We start from the raw sequence: 22,876 nt of genomic DNA, 5'->3' as shown, positions 1-22,876 counted from the left end.
AAGGGAGGTGTGTAGAATTTTCAGTGGTTTTCTTTTGATAAAAATTGTTTCAAAAATTGTTTCATGCTTGTTGCACTATGTGTAATTGAGGGTCAGCTATAAATCACAAAATGAATCACTTTCACGTTCTTCACATCTACAGAGATAAGAATGGAAAATCTTGTCACTTAGATGAGTCTTTTTTTTTTCTCCTCTGCAAATAGTCTGAGCCTTACTCCTCTGGACACCTGTCTTTGGCAGCCAGTAAAGGGCCCTGAGCTAATAATAGAGGCATTCTGCTTCTCCCGGATCAATTGGTTCTACTTGGTGACCAGAATATAGTCCAGAAATAAATTTCTTTCTTTAGGGCAAGAATAAAACAGAAAAAGAGAGAAAGAGTACCATGAGAAAGTATTGTGCTTTTGGTAAACTTTTCAAACCAACACCTAACATTACATTCCGTGACATTATGCCCGTTAAGAGTCGGTGGGCATGAGTGATTAAACCCAGAGTCTAGTCAAGGCACAGATTAACTTGCTCTGTGATTTTAAGAGGTTCCTCACCCTCTCTGGGCCAGCAGCTTTATTTGCAGAAGAATCTTGGACTAGATGACAAAGACATTTCCAGTTCTAAAGTACCAGGACATAAAGCTGGAAACAAATAAGAGAATTGCAGCAGTTTATTTTTAGTAAAAGAAGATTGATACCAGCCAGTAACTCTCAGTGGGCTCACTTAAATCCTTCTCTCTCCAAATTCTGTTTTTACCAAAACGGTAAGCTAACAACAGTTTGTCATGCTTTGAACTTCCTGGCTCAGTGTTGATTTGTATCAATATGTTACTGTTACACATTTGAGTGGGAGCTGAGTTAACATTTCATGAAAACTGCTCAGAAAACTAATAAAATCGTTAGAACCTCACTTTCGGTGGGTATTGCTAGCATCAAGAAAATAAAAAAGCCTTTGCCATTTTCAGGCAGTCGCTCTTCCAGCTAGACTGAAAATATAACGGCCTTACACCCAACTCACTTGTTTAAACGTTAACCAAGAGCGGCTTTCTCCTCCTCAGAATCTCTAAGTGCCTACGTGAATTTAACCAGTAATACACAACTCCCCCCAAAAAAAGTCCTTTTAAAAAACGTTGTGTATTCTATAAAGTAATAGCTTCAGAAGGCTTTCAAGGAATTGATTATTCACACAGCAACCTAGTGAGGCACAGGAAGTATATCCTCTCTCTTACAATTGGGTCATTTGATGATGAGCTTTGGCGATTGCCTCGGGACCTTTGGAGATTCATAGAGGGTTTACAGTTACAAGTAGGATGCAGTCACCATAGTTAGAGAACAGGGTGACAACCTTCCAATGGGCTTTCCAAATAGATGCGGAAGAGCTCAGAAAAGGCTCAAAAAGGATGCAAACGCCTTTTGAAGACCGTTTCCAGGCTCTCAAATGGCCATTGTCAAAGAACAAACAGTGGGGTGGATTTGACTAAGCATCAGAAGAGGCTAGAACAACACCCTGTGACAAGTGAGCCTTGGAAGCTCACAGGGCAGAAGAGAGCTTTTCAGAGCGACCTTGTCACACACAGTTCTAATGTGTGGGCTTTATCAGCTGCTCTGAGTGGGGGTAAAGAGGCATGCATATTCTACCCATTCATTTCATATTCAGTGTGTAAAGTAAATGCCGCTTTCCAGCTTGGGTGGAGAAGGTATTTATCAAGATATGTCAAGAGTCAGAATGAAAACCCATCAATTACCTATTTGTAGTGCAAAATGGAAAATGTCCTGTCTCTCACACTTGGCCTTTTCTGTTCAATCCTAAGTAGCCTTCATTTAAAAATATTACTGTTAGCTCATTCAGTCTGAGTCTCTCATGGGCAGAATCAGATGAATTTTAATTTGAAACATAACTTTCTCCACTTTCTGCCCTCGAGAACTGCACATCAGTATCTCTGTTTTAACGTAATGAACCCTTCTTTATTTACTTATTTCGGTTAGTAAACTTGAAATTTTGCAAGCCCATTACCAGTGGTAGATGTCATAAGATGCAGCACCTGTCGGGCAGGCGCTTTGTTTTTTCTTCTTCCTCCCTCCCTCCCCATCACCAGTATTTTGGGGCTCCATATGGAGATCAATTGTGCGATAGCTTCATTCTGGTAATTAACATGCTTGTTTGAGGTTATAAAGTATACATCTGAGAAAGGCCAGGGATTTCCCCCTGAATATCAACGAATTGCTTGAAGTGGCATTTATTTTTCATTCTGACTTGGTGTTGTGTTTTGTTTCACTGCAGCATTCTGGAGCAAAATGAAAGAGTTTATTTTGAGGCCTCCAGAGTAGTGCTGCTACAGACCATGAACAAGAAAGAGGAGACCTCAGCCTGCACGAACGGTCTTGAAATGCAAATAGTCTTGGGTAAGTCATCCGAAGGACTTGGCTTTCATTAGCTGTAAATTTCATCCATCATCGTTCATTTGGTGTCCCGGGCCATCTTATTCAAGTTCATGGTTATTTCTCTACAACCCAAGCAACAGGATGTTGAGGAAATGTTGATCCAGGGCTGCTGAGCCAAGAGAGCAATGACATTGACTTAGTGTGTTCCTTTCTGAAATTTGCAGAATAGCAGGATTTGAGCGGAATGCGTTTGTGGTTAGGAAAGACCAAAAAGAAAAAAAAAAAAACAAACCCAAACAACTAAACACACAAACAACAGACTTTATCTTCCATATATTCCGTTTCAGTGGAGAGCATAGGGGATTAATCATACAGGAGATAGTATATTCAATCTAGTGGCATGTTTGTTATCCTATAAGTGAAGTATTGGGATGAGCAAGGTGAGAGGCATTGGGAGTTTCCAGATCCTGTTCAGCAGGGTCTGTTGAGAACCTTTTAACTGAACATGGTACCCTGAATGACAGTCTTGGTACCCTGAATGACAGTCTTGGTACCCTGAATGACAGTCTCGGGGGTGGAATGCAAATGCTCCAAACTATAAATAAATATTAAATAAATTCCAAACCCTACAGCAAAATAATGTGGACTTCCAAGTGAGTTTCATCAGTCTAGTTCAATGTATTTCTTGGAAACAGAGACCTCAGATGGAAGCCCAGTTCTGCTCACATATCTTGGTGACCTTGGACAATGTATCCACCCTCTTGAAATGAGTCACCTGTAAAAACACCACTATCTTGATGATGTCCGAGGTTGCTTGCAAATTTACAATTCCACATCTCACTCTAGTGAAGTTAATTAAATAATACTACCCTTTGACTCTTGCTCATCTGAATTTATCATGTGCCCTTGGCAAGTCATTATTCGCAGGGGGCTCCCTGGACCAGCCAGTGTGAAGAAGAGGTGGCAGAGGCACCTGGGGTCCTCCTTCCTTCTGGCACTGATCTTGGGACTCAGCCCTGTGGTCAAGCAGGTCTTGCAGTATCTGGTTCATAATTTATTCCCTTGCAGCATTACAGAAAACATGGCGCAGTGTTCTATGAATATAATATTCGAATAAACGAGATGGGTTTCTTTTGAATTATTGTCTTCTATTTTTCTGTTGGGGATCTCACTTCTTCTTTCTCTGTGCTTGCAGTCACTGTGTTGTGGGTTATCTGCCAGTTCTTTAACCCTGTGGAGCCCCAAACTTTGTTTTACGTTGAACGGAACCCTTTCTTACTAAATGTCCCTTTTCTGAAGCAGAGCTGCAAATGACGCTTTAAATGATGCTCAGATATCACTCTTGTTAGCAGCTGGCTGTCTGCCTCAGAGCAGTGCATTATTTGGGTTTCATAACAGCATTTTTTTTCTCTTAAAAATGTTAAATTACAAAGTGCAGGAAACCACATGAATGCGGCAGAATGAAAACGCAAACAGTGTTATCTGAAGATGCCAGTTTTATGATTCTCCTGGTGACAGTCTCTTCCCTGCAGTCAACATAGGAAGCCTCTCTACCTGTTTGGTAGAGAGGAAGCCTCTCTACCTGTTTGGTGACAGCGTTGTAGCTCCTGTCTCCACCTGCCTTCTTGCCTTGTCCTGCTGAATTGGGAGTTTGAGTTAAGACGACTGCAGGGGGCTGTCTCTTTCTATCCAAGTCCCGCCTGACCACCAAGCCTGGCTCATGTTCACAAAGTCTGCCCTGAATGCTCAGGACTTACTGACTGGCCTCTCCTTATGAGCTCCTATAACAATTAGAGCCTGCATCTTAAAAAAAACAAAAACAAAACAAACAAAAACAAACTCTATGGCTGTGCGTTGCTTTGTGAGTTGCAGACTTGAGGGCAGGAATCAGATCATAGCCTGGTGGTTCTCAGAGGTGGTCTAAGCCCCAGCACCTCCCCCATCAGAATCACCTGGACGTGCGTATTAGAGCTGCAGAGTTAACAACCCCAGGCTCGATGAGTCAGAATTTCTGGGGATGCTGAGCCCAAGAAACTCACTACAGATAGCTCCTGCGCACTGAGGTTTGTGAGCAAGTGTCTCAGGCTGCTGCTTCATCCTCCTCTTTGCATCGTCGCCCACAGCAGAGGGTCCAGATCTGAGCACATAGTAGGTGCCCAGGAAATGCTTGCTTGTTGATCTAAGCAGCATCAAACCATGGTAGTTGTGATATCTCTTCAATCTCCTGACCTTTTCGGATATGAAGTCAGCATATTCTCTGAACCCTGAGAAACCCCTTTTTGTCTAAATGTGTGAAGCGTTCCTCTAGGTCAGAGGCTCCTTTGGAAACCTTTTTATGTCTCTTTCTCTGTCACCAGTTGACTCTTGACTGTCCCTGGTAATGGCAGTAACTCTAAGTCTAGTAGAGCAGGGATATCAGCTGTGGGAGCTGGACTTGATGAGCTGACGGGACGGGCGAAGGCTCTGAGGATGAACGCAGTGCTGTGGTAACCTAGATGCTCTATCCTGGGCTCCCAAAGCCACACCTTCTGCCCTTGGCAGTTCGTTTTGAGTGGTGTTTCTTTCAGCTGTTAGGGCTAGCAGGTTGTCAGTTTGGGTGGCAGGAGAGCGGTCCCATCGCCGGAAGGGATAAAGTTAAGCTGCAGTGGACACACATCACAGCACCCACAGTGGCGGCAGCGGATTCAGGATTTGAATCTCATGTTCACAGGTAGCCATGGTGACACTTGGCTGCCTCCTTCCCTCCTCCACTTGCTTGAGCAAGGGCTTGCCTGGGCTTGGATGACCCAGAAGAGATGTACAGGGTGGTGTCTGCTTCTGGTGCACCTCCTGAGGGGCCTTGCTGGAGGATCCAGAACTGGTAGAACGTCTGACAGTTCGAGTCGGAAACCAAACAGAAGAACTCACAGGCAGCCTACGAGGGAACAAGTAGGGGAATCAGGAAATTTATTAGCTGCTAGGATAACCACTACCAAATGCATTAAACCCTTTTTTTGCAGCTTTCTTTGACTCTTGCTTTGTCACAGTTTTTCTTAGCAAAGTTGTACCAAAGCTGAATAAAGTGTGTGTTCCCAGGTACATTCAAGCACAGTGACGGGGAAGCATCTTCTTCTCGGTCTCTTGTCTAATCTCGACTACGGGAGGCGTGGTTAGCAGAAAGGTATACCAGAGTGGATTGGGATTGGGCTTTTTCTCAGATTCTCAGCTAAGGGAAGAAGAAAAAAACATGGGTTTCCAAAGCAACATTAAGGGCAAAAGAGGCATTTTAATATGTGCTTCCTGGAGAGCTGACTAGATTTTCATCTGCTTGGCTTCTTCCAGATATAAGTTGTTGACGTAAGTGTCTTCGAGCCGTTGTTAAAGGCCCTCAGCCGTTGTTAAAGGGATAACTAGGGAGAAAATTAAAGGCATGAGAAAGCACGTGATTTTCGCAAAATACCAGATGCTGGCATTGCTGTTTGGGAGGCCTTTATTTCCTTTTAAGTGGCCATCCGTGGTTGGAAAAGAGAAAAACTGTTTTTTAAAGAGCATTTGTCTAGTTAGAAACTATGTCACTTGTGTTGTTTACTGTGAGGCAGCCTTGAGAATTGCGGGGTTACCAAATGGCCACCTGAATCATGGGCCCTGCTTTTGGAAGGCAGACAGAAGAAAAGAGCCAGCCTAGTACCCTCCTTGAATGCCATCGCCGGGAAGCTCTTTAAATGCTTTCCAGCTCAGAGGAGTTAGTTACCCTTCATGTCCCTGAGCTGCTGTTCCGTAAAGCAGTACCAAGCATGCCTTCTGTGAAATGTGTTATAACTCACTCTTCTCCTGATACCATCACGGGCTAATAATTACATCAGTCCTTCAGAGCAGCTGTGTGGTTTGGTATAACTGTAAGTGAAACCACACCGGTTCAGGAAATGCAGTGAATTGTCTTCTAATAGGCATCATCAAAGCTGATGTCGATTGACTTGGAAGGTACTCCTTCCTTGGTGAGAATTTGAGAGCTTCGAAGGGAGGTGTTCGCACTGCCTCAAAAGAAATTAGAACTAAACGGCCACATTTACACACTGTTGGAGTGAAAACGGAAACTTGCCCGTGTTCATTCCTGCACGCGCTCTGCCGGAAGGCATCATCACCTCGTGGCATCATTACCAGCTCTGCTCGAATGACTAACATTGCTCTCCCTTCCTCCTCGGAGTTTAAGGTCATTGGCTTCCAACTTCCTCCCCGACAGCTCCAATTGGAATATTCCAAAGGTGTCGGCAACTTGAGTCTAAACCTGTACTTGTCACTCACTCTCCTGTCTCCCTTTATGGATTCTTTGTTTAGAGAAACAGGATCGCCAACCAGCTCATCATCGATGCTGGTCACCTCCTCCTCTTCCTGTACTTCATCCCTTGACCACGTACTGCGGTTTTGCCTCTTAAATCTGTTACAGTCGACCCCTTCTCCCTGTCTCCTCGCCGTTGTTCTCTTTCAGGCTGTAGCATCATTTGCCTGGACCACTGCAGCCACTTCCAAAAGTGTATTCTTGTCTTAAATCTTTCCTTTCTGTGTTCCGTTCGTCCTACTATTTTAAGAATTACCTTCTTAAAGAAAGGATCTGACTGAATTATTCCTGAAAAAACCTGACAGTATGCGGAAGTACGGAAGAGTGTTTCTAATACACTATTAAGTGTAAAGTTCATAATTCAAAATTGTCTAGACACACTGATTACAAAATAATGGTGAAAATGGTGCCTGTCAACAAAAGACTAGTAGTAAATAAAGCAAAAATGAAGATGTTTACAATAAGAGGGCGATTGGTACTTCTTCTTTAAAAAATAATACTCTTGGTGTTTTCTGGAGTAATGAATGAATATGATGAAATGAAAGGAAACATTTAAAGGATTTGGTTAGCTTTTCCTTCCCTTTAAGATGAAATGTGGATTTCGTTGCGTGACATTCGTGACCTCCTAGAAACTCATTATCAGCTTAGCCTTTAAATCTCATCTGCCATCCCTCCCATCTCTCCACACAACGCTTCCTTCGGTTCCGAACATACTGTGTATTTTAATAATCATGCCTTTCTTCATGTTGATTCTTCTGCATGAAATTCTGTTTCTCTACCCAGTGGACTCCTCATTCATTGAGGCCTAATGGAAATGTCCCCTCTTCCTCTACATGTACTAGAAGTCTTTGTTTCTGTACTGTCTCTGTGGATGGCTCATGAGGGTGGAGATCGGTTTATTTTAAACCTTGTATTCCAAGTCTTAAGCCCATTCCTGCATATAATATAGCTTAACACATATTTATGGAAGGTGAGCAGAAAGGAAAGACTTCATTTATAGATATACAAGTAATCCTTCAGGTGAGATGTAACATTTTTCAGATAAGCTTGGTGCTAATTAACTTGTTGTAAAAATTATAAAAAGTACATGTTTTTGGTTAAATAATTTTTACAAAAGACATTGAATTCAGCATCAGACCATTTTCGCTAAACTGCTAGGGTAGATCTTTGGTGTTTGAAAATTCTAACATCAGGGAGGATCACGTCAGCTTCTCAGTAGCCATATTTGTGAAGTTACTAGAAATTGCTTTTTTTAACTGTTTTATGTCATGAAAAATCATATCGGCCAAATCAGAAATCCAAAGAAATAACACATCCAGTGCTGGCAACGTAATATGAATATGTGGTATTTTTTTCCTAAGGGACTTTAAAAAGCCAAGACTGGATAACAGGAAAGGATTGATGTAACATTTTCAATTCCGAAAGTCTATTCTACCCTAGAAATACACTTGTTACTATTTTTTCATTTCTAAGAATTCTATTTGGTTAAAAAATCAAAGGAGAAAAAAACGTCTTGGCTTAAATAAAATGAAAAGTCATCTTAAATTAATTTGGCATCCCTGAAAGTTCCTTTTCAAAGGGTGGAATAGGATGGTTTTTTAGTATCACATGTTAAAAATGCCACTAAAAATCATCATTCGCACTTGTTTGCAAGGAATTCAGAATGGGATTTGATGGGGATGAATGTATGAGGCGTGTTATGCATCTTTTTAAAGAACATTTTGTCATCAGGGTAAGATCGTTTAATACTTGTATATTATTTTATAACATTATGTATAATTTTTCCTATTAATGTTAGGTGATAGGTGATACAATTGCATAAAAATGCAAGAGGATCTATAGACAAATGATTAGAACTAATGAATTATTCAGCAAGATTGAGGTTTGGCAGGTTTTTTGCATGATATTCTTACCCAATTTTCAGTTTTCTTGCCTATAAAATTATGCCAAAAGTTGAGCCATCATTAGATGACCAGATTAAGAAATTGGTCAGTCAACAAACAACATTGAGCACTGACGAGATGTGTTATATACCACATCACTTCTCAGCCTTTCATGTTAGTTGATCTTTGTCTGTTTGCCACAGTGAAGAACCTTTGCCAAATTTTCTTCTTTTCCTGTCCTGAGCATTGCATTCATGTAAAAGCCCAACCCTTTGGCTGTCTGGAAGATGTGTCCAGTAATAGGCCAGGGCTTGCGTGATTGCATGCAGACTCGCCATTCACTCTTAGTTATTCTCTGGTGCACCATCCACGGGGCTGCAGTGATGCCCCGTGACTGCTGCAGTTCATTTACCAGGAGGTACTGACTGTCAAATTGCCCTTTTGTTGAGAGCCAGTACTCGAAAGCATCCTAAACACCTGGTGACAAAAACTCCAGCAGTCAGTAGACCACTGCAGTTTTCGTTACAGCTTCAGGTGCTACCCAGGGTAGTAGGTGCTTCTGTTGAACTGCCCTCTGCAGACCATGTATATGGGTCCGTGGGGTGATGCTGTGGCTGTAGTTTGCTGAGGTTGTTTAGCATTGGTGAGCACAGGCAGATGTGTCTGTAAGCTATAGTGACCTCAATTAGGAAGTCTCTTCCTGAGACTTTAAGGATCTACAGAACAGGATATCTTGATGGATCTGAAGTTTTAAAATCCAGCCCCGAAAGAACTGATTACAGTCATCGTAAATTTTTTTTTTACAGCATTTAACTGTATTACCCACAAATTCATATTTATTTTACACTCCATACACTGGTTAACAGTGTATCCATAGACTGTTTTTTCTTTCTTTTTCTGGCCTCACTGTGCAGCTTGTGGGATCCTAGTCCCTGACCAGGGGTCGAACCCGCGCCCCCTGCATTTGAATCACAGAGTCTTAATCACTGGACCACCAGGGAAGTCCCATAGATTTTAAAAAATAGTACATAGTAAATTGCTACAATGCTGTTGGGAGACAATGTCATGCAGCGTAAGAGTGTAGGTTCTAGAGGCAAACTTCCTGGGTTTGAATACACATCTGCCCCTTACTAGCTGTGTAATGTTCAGCAAGTAACTTAACCTCTTTGGGTGTTGGTTTATCCGTCCATGGAATAGGGAAAATAAAGCAGCATCTTTCAGAGTTGTGAGAACCAAATGAGTTAATGCACATAAAGCCGTAACAAAATGTTAGCTGTTACGATCATGTCACTTTCAATGTATTCACTTACACGGTTCCTCTTTCATGGTATTCACTTACATGGTTCCTCAGTTTGTAATGAAATGTTTCCAGCCTTCGCCTTCCTTCAAACTGAGTTTATGAGTTTACGCTCAATTAGGGAAGGGGAAACTGGGGGTGAGCCCAGTTAGGGAAGGTGAGGAAATGCCGTGGGAACACAGAGGAGTGAGAGACTTGGTCTCGTTGGAGATGGGGAGAACCTGGTGGAGGGGTTTTGGGCTAGACATGGAAGCGAGGCTAGGGTCCCAAATGGCAGAGGCGGGAGCGGGGCGTTCCAGACAGGACGGAGAGTGACAGAGGTGAGAAGGGAGGGGCTGTGTGTGCCGGAGGAACCCTGGGGACTGGTTTGGTCCAGTGTAAGGTGTGTGAGGTGGAATAATGAGAGTTTGGGAGGAAAGACATTGATTTAATAATGATGAGGATAACAATAATTAATGTGAATTACTGATTGAATAAGCCATCTCACGCCAGCTTCTGAGATTGGTGCTTTACATAAATTAGCTCTGATTGCAATTCACTGCAACATAGTTATCCCCATTTTATAGATGAACAATTGAATTAATCTCATATTAAGGGTTGGAATTTTTTCTTAAGTGGTGGAGAGCCATTGAAGGTTTTGGAACAGAAAAGGGTCGTGATCAGACTTAGCAGTGATTTACTCATCTGCTGTTAGACTCTTAAGTTCCCCGAAATTAAAGACACATCGTTCACATCCCTGTGTTCCCCACGAGCAATAGCACTAGACCTTCAACCTGGTGGATAGTCCGTAAATACTGGTGGAGTCTCTTATTTTTTTATTTTTTATTTTTTTGCGGTACGCGGGCCTCTTACTATTGTGGTCTCTCCCGTTGCGGAGCACAGGCTCCGGACGCGCAGGCTCAGCGGCCATGGCTCACGGGCCCAGCCACTCCGCGGCACGTGGGATCCTCCCGGACCTGGGCACGAACCCGTGTCCCCTGCATCGGCAGGCGGATTCTCAACCACTGCGCCACCAGGGAAACCCTGGTGGAGTCTCTTTTAAAAGCTTCCTTGACAAAACTTGGGAGACACTTTTTGTACATTTTACCTTTTAAAGAGAAAACGAATTTAAGAATACTTAATAAATCAGTTTCTTTGTGTCTGTACCTATTTCATCTCATCTGATCCTCACCAAAAAATTTAAAGACAATGAGTATGACTTTTCCATTCAAGTTGTATGTCATTATAATGCGTGAGGTTATCGGTGCTGAAGAGCATCACACAGCTTATAGGAATAAAGCTAGGATTCAAACCCTGGACTCTCCCCCACCCCTTGCCTGTACTCTGCCATCACCCGCTCCCTCTGTCGAGCCACTTCTGATTTCCAGTCTCCACTAGGGTTGTCTCTTCTGCTGGTTTAAAGGGCATTTGTTAGCACTCTGCTGCTTTCAGAGAAACTAAAGCCCTACAAGGACCTAATCTACTTTGTTGGAGTTGATGGGAAAGAAATTATTTTCAACTGTCCTCAGGACCAGCATCCTTCTAAATGACCCTGCTGGCAGGTGGTCATTTCTAGGAGCCCATCAAATTAGCCACTTGTGTAAGAGCCTGGTGTCCTCTGTTGGGTTGGTGTGTAGAGTGAACTTGTCCTTCACAGTAAAATAGAGTTTGGGAGTGAGTACATTGCAAGAGCCTTAAGTGCTTTGCTTCTTCTACCTGATTGAAACCAAATTTATGATACTAAAAACACTTAGCAACTGGCCCAGAGCAGCGTTTGCTTCCAAATGGTGCCTGGAATTTGGAGTGACATTTAGTGAAAGAGAAAGTTCAATTCCGACTATCAAAGGTAATGGCCAGTGAACCTACAAGCACATATTATGCAAATTCAACCTAAATCTGTATTTATTAACTTGACAAATTTTGGAGTGGTTATCTGCTCTATGAAATTGAGTAAGATCCTGTAACATATCAGATTATCCGCTTAACGCATTTAAATCAGGACTTCTGAATATTTGGCACCCATGCTGGTGCCGACGTTCGGAGGTTTAAGGTCAGCTGCCGCTGTACCCCCTTTGCAGGAGTGGACATTTATTTCCTGGTGAGCATCCACACTGGTCTCGCCCCTTTCCTCGCCTATACTACTCTCATCCACTTGGGAGAGTCAATGAACCGGCACTACTCTGTCTTGGGGACCCAGCCATCAACCCAGCACGTGTCCTGAATTTTATTTTTAAATATATATATGTATATATTTAATTGCAGTAAGTTTATATAGCGTAAAATTGGCCACTTTAAAACAATTTTTTTTTTTTTTTTGCGGTACGCGGGCCTCTCACTGTTGTGGCCTCTCCCGTTGCGGAGCACAGGCTCTGGACGCGCAGGCTCAGCGGCCATGGCTCACGGGCCCAGCCGCTCCGCGGCACGTGGGATCTTCCCGGACCGGGGCACGAACCCACCTCCCCTGCGTCGGCAGGCGGATTCTCAACCACTGCGCCACCAGGGAAGCCCTAAACAATTTTAAGTGTACAAGTCAGTGGTATTAAGTGCATTCACAATATTATGCAACTATCACCACTGTCCATTTCCAGAGCTTTCTCATCTTCCCAAACAGAAACTCTGTACCTGTTAACCACTAACTCCCTGTTCCTCCCTTTCCCCAGGTCCTAGTAACCTCTACTCTACTTTCTGCCTCTGTGAGTTTGCCTACTTTGGGTACCACTTATACCTAGAAATCATACAATATTCGTCCCTTTGTGTCTGACCCTTAATTTGATTTTTAGCACAGTGTTTCAGATATTCTTTTTGTGTGTATTTTCAATACTGTATTGTATCAATAATCTTCAATAAGATATAATTATTCTAATTTCAGAAACTAGATCCTATAAGAATATGGGTAAATAGAAAATATGGAAAAAATGATTTTCTCATGAGTAACTGAAGAAAATAACACATCTAAGACAAAAATCAAACTCCTGTTAGTTTCACATTCCCTCTTTGGCACAGATTCTTCCTCACTTTGGTTTTAGCCCCTCTTGGGCCTGAATCCTTTGCAGAATTTCTGCAAGCAGGCTTGCATTTCTGTAATGCCTACTAAGAAGAGTTCAGAATGTTTTAGATTCCATCTTTTGACCGACTTGCCTTTTCTTCTTCTTTTGGGCGATTTTTAAACTACTCATTCTGTCTACCTGCCTCTGTCCAACAACAGGCAGAAACACATGATGGCTGATCTTGGAAAAATTGGTGAATCGTAGCCCTTCACTTGTGGTGATACTACGCAAGGCAGAAGTATTCCTTTTTGCATAGAAGCAGAAGCAGCGTCGTTTTACTGCAGCAATGAAATTGTAGTAGAGATGAACATAATTCATCTTCTATTTACATCTTTAATGAGCCACAATTAAAAGTAGTGAGTTGACGTGTCAGAGCGATTGGTTTATTTTCAGATTTCTATTCTAGCCGCGGCTGCTGATCTAAGCGGTACTCCACTGGCACCCTGGAGCTCGGAGAGCCTTAAGAAAGAAAGCCCGGAAAGGGCTAATCTACTTCCTGAAAGTTAATGAAACAGTAATGACTTTCTGTTGGCCTAAGGTAGACATTTGCCTCTAATCCCAGAGGCCTGTGATTCTCGAATCTTCTTTCAGGGTACATCTTTTCTTCTGGTGCAGGGGCTCTGTGGATTGATTTCAAGTTGAGGCGCTCAGAGACTTTTCTCTCTTCTCATTTTCTCCGGCTGTAAGTAAGATGCACCGGGGGGCTTTCCCTGCACTGGGTTCCTGGCGCAGGGCAGAGTGTGTTGTAAAATGGCCCTTTCACCAGCCATGCCTGAGCCCAAACCTAAGCTCGTTGATTTCAGGGACACCGTGCCTCCCCCCGTCATCCACATTTCATTGTGACCACTGAGTTTAGTTACATGGTGACACCGATCTGAGATACCCTCTCAGGAACCTTTAGATGGGTTTGCAGAGAATAGGCATCACTGCATAATCAATTACTGTGGATGACAGGTTTTCCTGCCACGGTAGTCAAGCCACACACTGGAGTTCTTTGAACAGCTCATCTAAAACATACTGTTGAAACATTTCTACTGTGGCCATCTGAACTCAGCAAAAAGGTGTGCAGAAGTATTTATGATACACTTGATGTTGGAGAGGACTGTAATGAACTGTGTAGAGCTTGGCCATTTGCGAGTGTCCCCACCCTTGCGATGGTCACATGTATGCCGAGTGTCTTACGGACCAGGCATGGTTGTCTTGAAGCTAATGCTACTTCAGCTTCAAAGCCTCTCACTTGTACAGGCCCCTTCTAAGGCCCGGTATCTAATTTTATGAACACTTTTTTAAAGACCCACTCCTCCCCCTATTCACCCCTCCATCCCTTGCCTCACTATACGCTTCAGACCCTGCAAACTAGATCCACCTCTGATTAGGAATATATGTAAATGTGCTTATGTGTATATTAATTAAATATATTCATTTCTCCTTCATACTAATATATGAGATTCCTCTGAATCTGCCAGTCCACAAAATAGGCAAATTGAGAGGCTGGGCATAGCCTTTCGTACCTTCACCAGTTGTTTCCAAGGAAATTTATATCTTGGACACTTAGCAAATAATGATATGTTTAACTGATAGGAACTGTTTCCTAACTTCCCCAAACTGATGACTAACAATTATGATTCACATATTCCTGGGAATCTCTGTCCCCTCTGGCTTGCCATTTGCCTGGAGCATGTACAGTGTATCAGAGTTTCTTAGGAGTTTTTAGTAAAATTGAACTATATCGCTTTTTTTCTTGTTCCCCACGCCACCTAAAGAAAAACTAATTTAATGGCTATTTTGTGAAACATTTTATCCTAGCGTGACATGGTTACTTGAAGGTAAATTATTTTCCCTACTAAGCAGTTACTTGTTCCAAGTAACTTTGATTTGAGAAGCAGCTGTTGATTTCTAGTGTGCGAAATTAGTTTCTTCCTTTTCCAAAGAGTTCTTTTATTGTTCCCAGTCTGTTGTCAGGTGTAAAAGCTGATTACTTCAGATTATTTTTTTAATGCACCTGGAATTCAAGGCGTGCCATTGGCTGCTGAACTAGCACTTAGAGAAAGACTCCAAGAAAATGTACCCATTTTTTAAAAAAAGAATAAAGTATCTGTCTATAAAAAGGGTTTTAAATTAATCGTGGTATTATTTATTAGCCATTTAACTTTCTTATGAGTCAAGAATCTTAGGGAGATATGGTGTCATAGACTATTAAGGGTGACTGACAGTTGGTGTGGGCAGAAGGTCGCTACGTGTGATGCAGAGCCGAGTGACCGCAGGGTAGAAAGAGCCAAGTATGTTTTGTCCTCCCAAAGCAAGGAGGCCTGTTCCAATGGCCTGCTTGACCACAAAACTTACCTTGATGACTTAGCAGCCACAGTGAAGGGCTGGGAAGGGGGAGAAGCAAGCAGGCAGGATGCTGCAGCGTTGGAAACTAGATTGCTTTGGGAGGAGGGGACTGGTCACACAATCCAGGTCTCAGTTCCTGCAATGCCACTACTTCGGTGACCTTTGGAAAATTACTAACCTCCCTGGAACAGTTTCCTCCTCTATAAGAGGAGGGCAGTAGTAGCCTGGATAATCCTTGGAAGTTCCCTTTGCCTGGGACATTCCGTATCTGAAGATTAAGAGACATCTGACTTACAAGGGAAATGAAAATGGTGAGAACAGAAGTGGAGCAGGTGGAAGGAAGGCAGGAGTTAGTGGTGGTCTAGAACACAGGTGGGAAATACCCCCGGTGTAAATTCAGGTGGATGTCTCTCTCCATGGGCAGGTGGCTTTTACTGGGTGAACTGAGCACTGCCTGAGGTTAGAGTTGAGACCTGGGGTAACTAACTTGCACCTGGAAAACATCTTTCAAGGAACCGTATTTCCCTTGCATGGCCTGAGCTCCTTGCCCTTCCCCCAACACAGAAGGCTTAGGTTTGTCTTAGTGCTCAGTGCTGGGCTGGCTTCCTTGCTACCTTCTCGCCTTTTCTTCAGTCATATCTTCAAGATGCTTCTGGAGATGTTCATAGGCCACAGTAGATTTTCTTTCTTGTTTTGAAGCCCGCTTACAATTCATTTCTCTGCAGGTTCAGAAGTATTGATTTATCTTACCACTTTCCTGCTTAAAGAATCATACAATTATATTTGCTTTTGCCTGAACTCACACATATGAATGAGCTTTTGTAATCAGCAGTGTAGGTTGAGTCTGAAATACCTGAGTCCTTGCCAAGTTGCTCCTTAGTTGTTCAGTTAACACTTACTGAACTTCTGTCACATCCTTAGTTTCAGGCCCCTGTGTAAGAATAGCTCCTTCTCTCAAGAGTTTAGTAATCAAGTGGTGGAGACCAGTACAACTGTAAGCACAAGTAACAGTAACAGTAATAATAGTCACGCTGTTGAAAGCAGTAGACATTTTCTGAGTACTTACCATGTACGGGAATACTGAATACTGTGCTAAGCTCTTTGCATGCCCTAAGTGCGTGTGTCCACGTACACACACACACACACACACATTAAAAATAAATGTTTAAGGCTTCCCTGGTGGTGCAGTGGTTGAGAGTCTGCCTGCCGATACAGGGGACACGGGTTCATGCCCCGGTCCGGGAAGATCCCACATGGCACAGAGCGGCTGGGTCCGTGAGCCATGACCGCTGAGCCTGCGCGTCCGGAGCCTGTGCTCCGCAACGGGAGAGGCCACAACAGTGAGAAGCCCGCGTACAGCAAAAAAATAAATAAATAAATACATGTTTAATTCTCACAGCATAGGGATTCTTGTTATCTGCCTTCTACAGATGAGGAAACTGAGGCCCAGAAAGGAGAAGTAACTTGCCCAAAGTTACACATTAGTCCTGAGTTGGATTAACATTTTCACTAGAGAGACATCTATGTCAGTGGGAAGTAAGAGCTAAGTCTTTTGTTTGCGTGGACGCCGGAACTACACAGGGTTCGCTTGGATGGGATTAAGGGAGAAGGTGGTTTAGACTGTGTTTTATAGGAAGAAAGAGTCATGATGGTGTGAAGTGGAGGACAAAGGGGCATTTCAAACTGGAGGTGATCGCTTGTGAGGATTGGACATACAGAAGCTGGACAACAAATAGGTTTGTTTAGTTGGAGTGAAGGACATCCTTCCCTATGATGGCAGCTGGGTGATCAGAATCCAATGAGTGAAGAGTTATTTTGTGAGCTGTGGTGTAGGCACTGCCAGAATTAGTAGCAGGTCAACAACTTATAAAGTGTCTCCAGAGAGTAAAGACATGTTTCTAAACGAAATGTGTTAGTCTGCAAAGCAAAGTGCAAGCATTAATCTCCTACCCTTAGGAGATTTCTCCTGAGGTTCTCTCTACTGGGTGACGTGAGCTTCACACCCTGGCTTTGAGCTGTCACCATCTTTGCTTCAGTTTCCATTAATTAGCTCCGAGTCTTAGGTCTAATCGCTTGAAGCTGCTCAGGATACTTGCTCCAACCCCCCGGACAGCGTGGGATATTTGCCTTTTCCGACATGTCCGTCTCGCCCTGGCAGCCACGTTACACACTCTAGTGAGGCAGGTGCCTCTCGGGGAGGGGTGTGTCACAGCATCTGTTGGCAAACACGGAACACAGTGGCAGCCCCTTGAGGACTCCGGATGGTAGGCTTTGGGTCAGGGATTTAAACTTGGGTGACCTGGATTTGTGGGTGCTTGGGGAAAAAAATTAAAATGAGGAATTGTAGGTGTAGTAGGTCATGTTTGTTTCCAAGGTTTTTCCCTCCAAAACTGGAAAAAGAGAAAAAAAAAAAAAAAAAAAAAAAGCATTGGGAGGGATTTCCCCAGGCTTGTCAATGGCTGGTTTGTCTAATTAATTAATTAACTAATTACTTTGTTTATAATCTTCCTTCTTTGGAAAAGATATACGGCAGTGCCTTAAATCTCTAAATCTATCAAACAAGAAAATCTTATGAAGTGGCCAAGTTAGCTATCCATGCCTCTTTTTAAATGTTTCTTTATAACAAAATGACCGTCTATCAATAAAAGATTCTAAAAATGAGTACTTAAGGTACTGACAGTTCTCATCTATTTTCCACTTTAAAAAAAATATGCTTTTCCTTTAACCTTCAGATTGTCTAGCAATTTCACATCTTCTGGTTTCTGTAGAGGTTGGTGTTTGTGAAACTCTAGTGCTGACATGGTAACTCTCGGTTTTTGTTTTTCTTAAAGCCCCTCCCGCCTTTTGGAGCGCTGTGAATGCAGCACTGCTGTGAGCACAGCAATGCACATCTCTGACTATGGGACTCTTACTGCCTCCCCAGCCCCCCAGCCCCGGGCTTCATTATCTAGTCTTGGTCCGCTTTGTTGCTTGGTTCCCTGGAAGCTTAAGTGGTTCTGGGTCATTGACAAAAATCTTGCCGGTAGGAATTCAGTTCAGAAGAAATTCAGGAGAGCAAAGGCTCAGTGTTTTCCTCCTGCCCACCAATCTCATGGAAATAATAGTGTAACCTAGCATTTACCTCCTGCCTTAATGTATCAGGCATGTTGCCACGTGCATCCTGTTAACAGCTGTCTTTGTGCCTGTGGCAGTATTCACAGAGGAGCAAATTTTGCAGGCCACCCTTACGGGGTGACAGGACCGACTCAATCCCTCCCCCACTGCCCCAGGAGGGATGCCTCCAGCCTGTGGGACACAGGCCAGGGGCTGGGGCTTCTGTGAGGAGGCAGTGAGGGAAGAACAGTGATTAGGGGAAGTACACTCTTGGGCGACCAAAGAAAGCAGAAAAGGAAGGAACTTTACCCTTTCCTGGGCACCCCCCTAGGAGCATTACCTATAACCTCCTATTTAAACCTCAAAACCACCTCAGGAGATGAGCGTTACTGCCTTTGTTTTACAGATGATACAAGACAAAGGTTAAGTAATAAGATTAATAGCTACTGTGTGAGATATAGAACAAGGATTCGAAACCAGCTCTGTCTGACATTAAACTCACACTCTATTTTCAAGCATTAGAGGTTTTCATCTCTTCTTCTTTCCTCCTGATGTCAAGTTTTAGTTATTTGATGGAGAATTCCTCAAAGGATATATAGGGGAAATGAGTAGAGGTAGCTGAAACTAAACTGTTACTGATTTACCATTCTAATGAAGGTGTGCGGCTGAGATGGGAGTTATACAATCAATCACCTTGGGATTTCAGAGCACTGATTTTAATCATTGAGAACTAAGGAAGGGAGAGTCCTGTAGAAATGTGGATCATGAAACCAAGAATCTGACTGAGGAGTGGTGAGCAGGGAATCCAGTTGCCTTCAGAGATTGATGGAATGTCCAGTGAGACCTCCAGGGTAGATGTGGGACAGATGATTTAGCTTTGGACTGATTTGGGATTTCAACTTGTGACACCGGTGTGATTTGAATACTTTGCATTTGCATTTCAAGAGCTGGCCAGAGCGTGGCACCGATATCCAGGGGTCTCAGGTGGCCAATGTAGGTGCCACTGAGTGGGAGCAGATAGTGATATTTACACACAGGGGTTGCCAGATGTACCCATCTTTCCAGACCCATCTCTACCTACACAGGCACTGTATACCTTCTGAAGCATTATGGTCACGATACCGCCAGAGTTTGGACCATTTGATGTTCAGGGCAGTGGAAAGAAGCATGGGCTTGGGGTCCATGAGGGAGACGAGAATTCAAATCCAGCCTCCATTCGTTAATAACCATGAGAACCTGGGGCAAGCGACTTCGTTCTCTCAACAATGAACCTGGGATAATAATTATGCCTCATAGGACTTCTACATGTAAAGTAGTCGGCACATAAATGTGCCTAATTATTATTATCATCTAAGAGTACATATTATTATTATCTAAGAGCAACTAAGGGCACAGGTGGTCTTTTTTATTGAGATCGTAAAAGCTGTGGTATACCAATGAAAGGGTCCCTCATGATTCAGTGAGAGAAATCCTTGACATTTCTGCTACTGCAAAAATGCAAATGACTGCTTGGGGCATTTCAGGCGGACCTATAAGTCATTGCCATTAATTGTCATTTACATAATGAAACCTCTCTAATGTCATTTCTATTAAAAGCCATACTTCTAAGTATCAGTCTGACCGTTTCGTATTTAGAATCATTCTGTGAACAGATCCCTTTTATTGGCTTGTCTTCTTAATATCTTCTGACGAGTATCATCTCCTTACTTCCTATTCTAGTGTTTCTGATTTCCTAAACTCTTAGAATGTTAGTTTTCTATGTAAGAAGCTCATTTTTAATAATGCATTATTTTAATGTCAGGACTTGGGAGGTATGATCATGGCTTGTTTTCTCTGGTGCAGATTTACAGATGAGCATATAGTGCTCTGCCCAGCATGGTACTTGGAGATCTAGGCTCTCTATACCTTTATGCATTGACGTGATTGCTTCTATCAGCTTTTCTCTAACAAATCCCCTCTGAGTCAACCTATACAGTACTTCAGCATATGTTTGTGTGTACATGTGGCCCACACTGTCCTGTACTCACTTAGGCCCTTGGAGATATATTGTTAAGTGATAAGACTGATTCTTTAAATTGGCCTCACAACTTCCGCTTAACGACAGAATGGCTTGTGTCCTCCTTTGGGAAGAACTCCTCTTGGGGCATATGTGGTTTTCTCCTGTTTGCCTCTGACCCCCAGCAGGAGAGTCACAAAATACAGAGGGGCCCAAATGCTTACTGAAGGAATGAATGAGAGAGAGAGACCTGGTATTTGCCCATAGTTGGAAGGAAGTTGCCCCAGTAAGAGGAGTTGTAAGACCCAGTCTAGGTCCGTGATTCTGTCAGTATGGACATGGCTTATCGGACAGGAACATGGAAGGCACCCTCCCAGGAAACATTCTCATCCTCACCTTGATAATATCTAATAAATGGTCAGGATATTTAAAAGAATCGCTTTTTCCACTAGAGGTTATAGAGGCTCTAAGCAGGCAACATTGATAAACATTTTTTAAACACTGGGTTTTTATTTTAAAGAAAACCTTCCTACTTGTCTCTTTTTGAAATATGGCTTTACTAATTAGTACTCTTTTTATTGCCTCATCAGAGGCAGCTTCAGAGAAACAGGGATTTTGATAAGAACATGAGGGTGTCTCATGGACTTTAGCAAAGGGTGGGGCAGCTGGGCCTTAGGTACTGGAAGACAAAACAAAACAAAGAAACCAAAACCCAGAATCAACAACCCACGGTGTATCTGGGGTTTGAATCATATAGTATGAACAGGCCTTCTCCCACCTGTGTGTTTAGGCAATTTCCAGAAAAACAGATGCCGAACAGACAGTCCAGTGTGTGTCTGTACTGAGGCTGTACCAAGGTTGTATGATTGTGTCTTTATCTTTACTTGTACTGCTGTTGAAGATTTTGTGATCATTAGCGCCAGTATTGCTGGAGGAGAAAAATCATTTAAGATGTCTATCGTTCTGTTGTGGTAATTTCTGTTTGCAGGACTCATTAACATCTTTGCTCAGAACGATCAGTTCTTTTCTGGTTAGAATATGCTAACATCACCCTATGTGTGGAGCCATTCATCAGCCTTTTCTTGTTTCTTCTTCACCTCTCTTCAGCTTGCTTCCACGAGTTGATCTTCCCCAGATGCTGGGTGGTCCAGTGGAGCTGAGTGGCAGTGTCTGTCCCTTTTGTGACAGGAGATTTGCTGGGAGAGCATCTTGTACTTGGATGTTGGGTGATGTTAATGCAGTGGTTCAAGAAGCAGATGGAAAGTGATCGAAGGGCCTCCTGTACTGGCTGAATGTCGTGAAGGAAAAGCAGACACACCTCCCTGTGGTTTCTGTCGTATCCTAGAAGGCTGCCTTGAGTTCGTCACATGGCTTCATACAGTTCTAGGTCACCTGAAACTTAGAGCTTGTGTGATCTCAACTGCTACCTTAAAAGGAGGAAGCAGACCTGAAGAAGGAAAATGGCTTGACCAAGAGTTCAGACTGGAACCAGAAATGTGTAGATGGGCTCCTGGTTCCTGTCCTAGCACTCTCTTTCTGCTACTTCACACTGTCTTTCCAAAATGACTGTTTACAGGGCAATAGCTCTGTCCCTAGCAGGTACTTGGCATCTCTGATCGTCTGCCAGGGCTGCCATAACAAAGTACCACAGACTGGGTGGCTTAAACAACAGACATTTATTTTCTTACAGTTCTAGAGGCTGGAAGTTCGAGATCAAGGTTTCAGCAGTGTTCTTTTTCCTGAGGCCTCTCTCCTTGTCTTGTAGACGGCCATCTTCTCCCTGTGTCTTCCCATGGTTTTCCCTCCCTGTCTGTGTGTTCTGATCTCCTCTAATGACGCCAATTATATTGGACTAGGACCCCACCCATGTGACCTCATTTTACCTTAATTATCTCTTTAAAGGCCCTCTCTCCAAATACAGTTCCATTCTGAGGAACTGGGAGTTAGGACTTCAACCTAGCAAATTGGCGGGGAGGGGCGGGAAGGTTGGGGCGCGGGGGGGTTGCACAACACAGTTCAGCCCATAACAGTATCTGTAAATGGACTTGGTTCATTCCTTGAATTCATAATTGATTGATTATGGATTATATTCATCACCCAGTCTTTAAATGACCATTTCAACAGGCTTTTCAGAGGTCGATTTTACCATAATATGCAGCCAGCGAATTTAAAATGCTAATGTCATAAATGTTTTTAATTACTCACTCTGCAACAGGCATTGTGCACACAGGACTTTCTCCCTGCCTTTTTTGAGGCTAGGGTCTGTCAGGGAAGGCAGATTCCTTTCAAATATTCCATGGGGGCAAGTTTGCATTAGGGTCGGCTGGTCATTTGCCTTTCAGTGGGTATTGGAGAATTCGTGTGTCTGGGACGCTGGTTCTAAGGAGGAAAGCATCAGAAGGTATCACTGTGTTCATTCCAAATATGTTTTCGTGGCCAGAATGCTCACTCAGTAACTGGATTACTTCTGTGTGTTCAGTGCATTTTTTCTTTTTTTTGGAGAGGGAAAATCTGCTATTTTTACCACCTAGTAGTGTTCTGAAGGCTCCATGATAAAACGGTT

General features: G+C 43.1%; 1 protein-coding gene across 28 annotated transcripts in view; it reads left to right on the top strand.

The window, feature by feature from the left end:
- The window catches only part of ATXN1 (ataxin 1), a 398,514-nt gene that overhangs the window by 98,078 nt on the left and 277,560 nt on the right, over window positions 1-22,876 (top strand). For 27 of the 28 annotated variants that reach the window (XM_073810355.1, XM_033863859.2, XM_073810369.1 and 24 more), the window contains one exon: window positions 2,269-2,390. The exons of the other annotated variant lie outside the window; for it this stretch is intronic. The gene's annotated coding sequence lies outside the window, so the exon portion shown is untranslated. The remainder of the gene's footprint in view (window positions 1-2,268; window positions 2,391-22,876) is intronic. 28 annotated transcript variants of the gene reach the window in all.

The sequence above is a fragment of the Tursiops truncatus genome, chromosome 10 (assembly GCF_011762595.2).
Source record: "Tursiops truncatus isolate mTurTru1 chromosome 10, mTurTru1.mat.Y, whole genome shotgun sequence".
NCBI classification, from domain to species: domain Eukaryota; kingdom Metazoa; phylum Chordata; class Mammalia; order Artiodactyla; family Delphinidae; genus Tursiops; species Tursiops truncatus.
The sequence above is the reverse complement of the archived record's forward strand: the minus strand, read 5'-3'. Positions and strand labels throughout refer to the sequence as shown.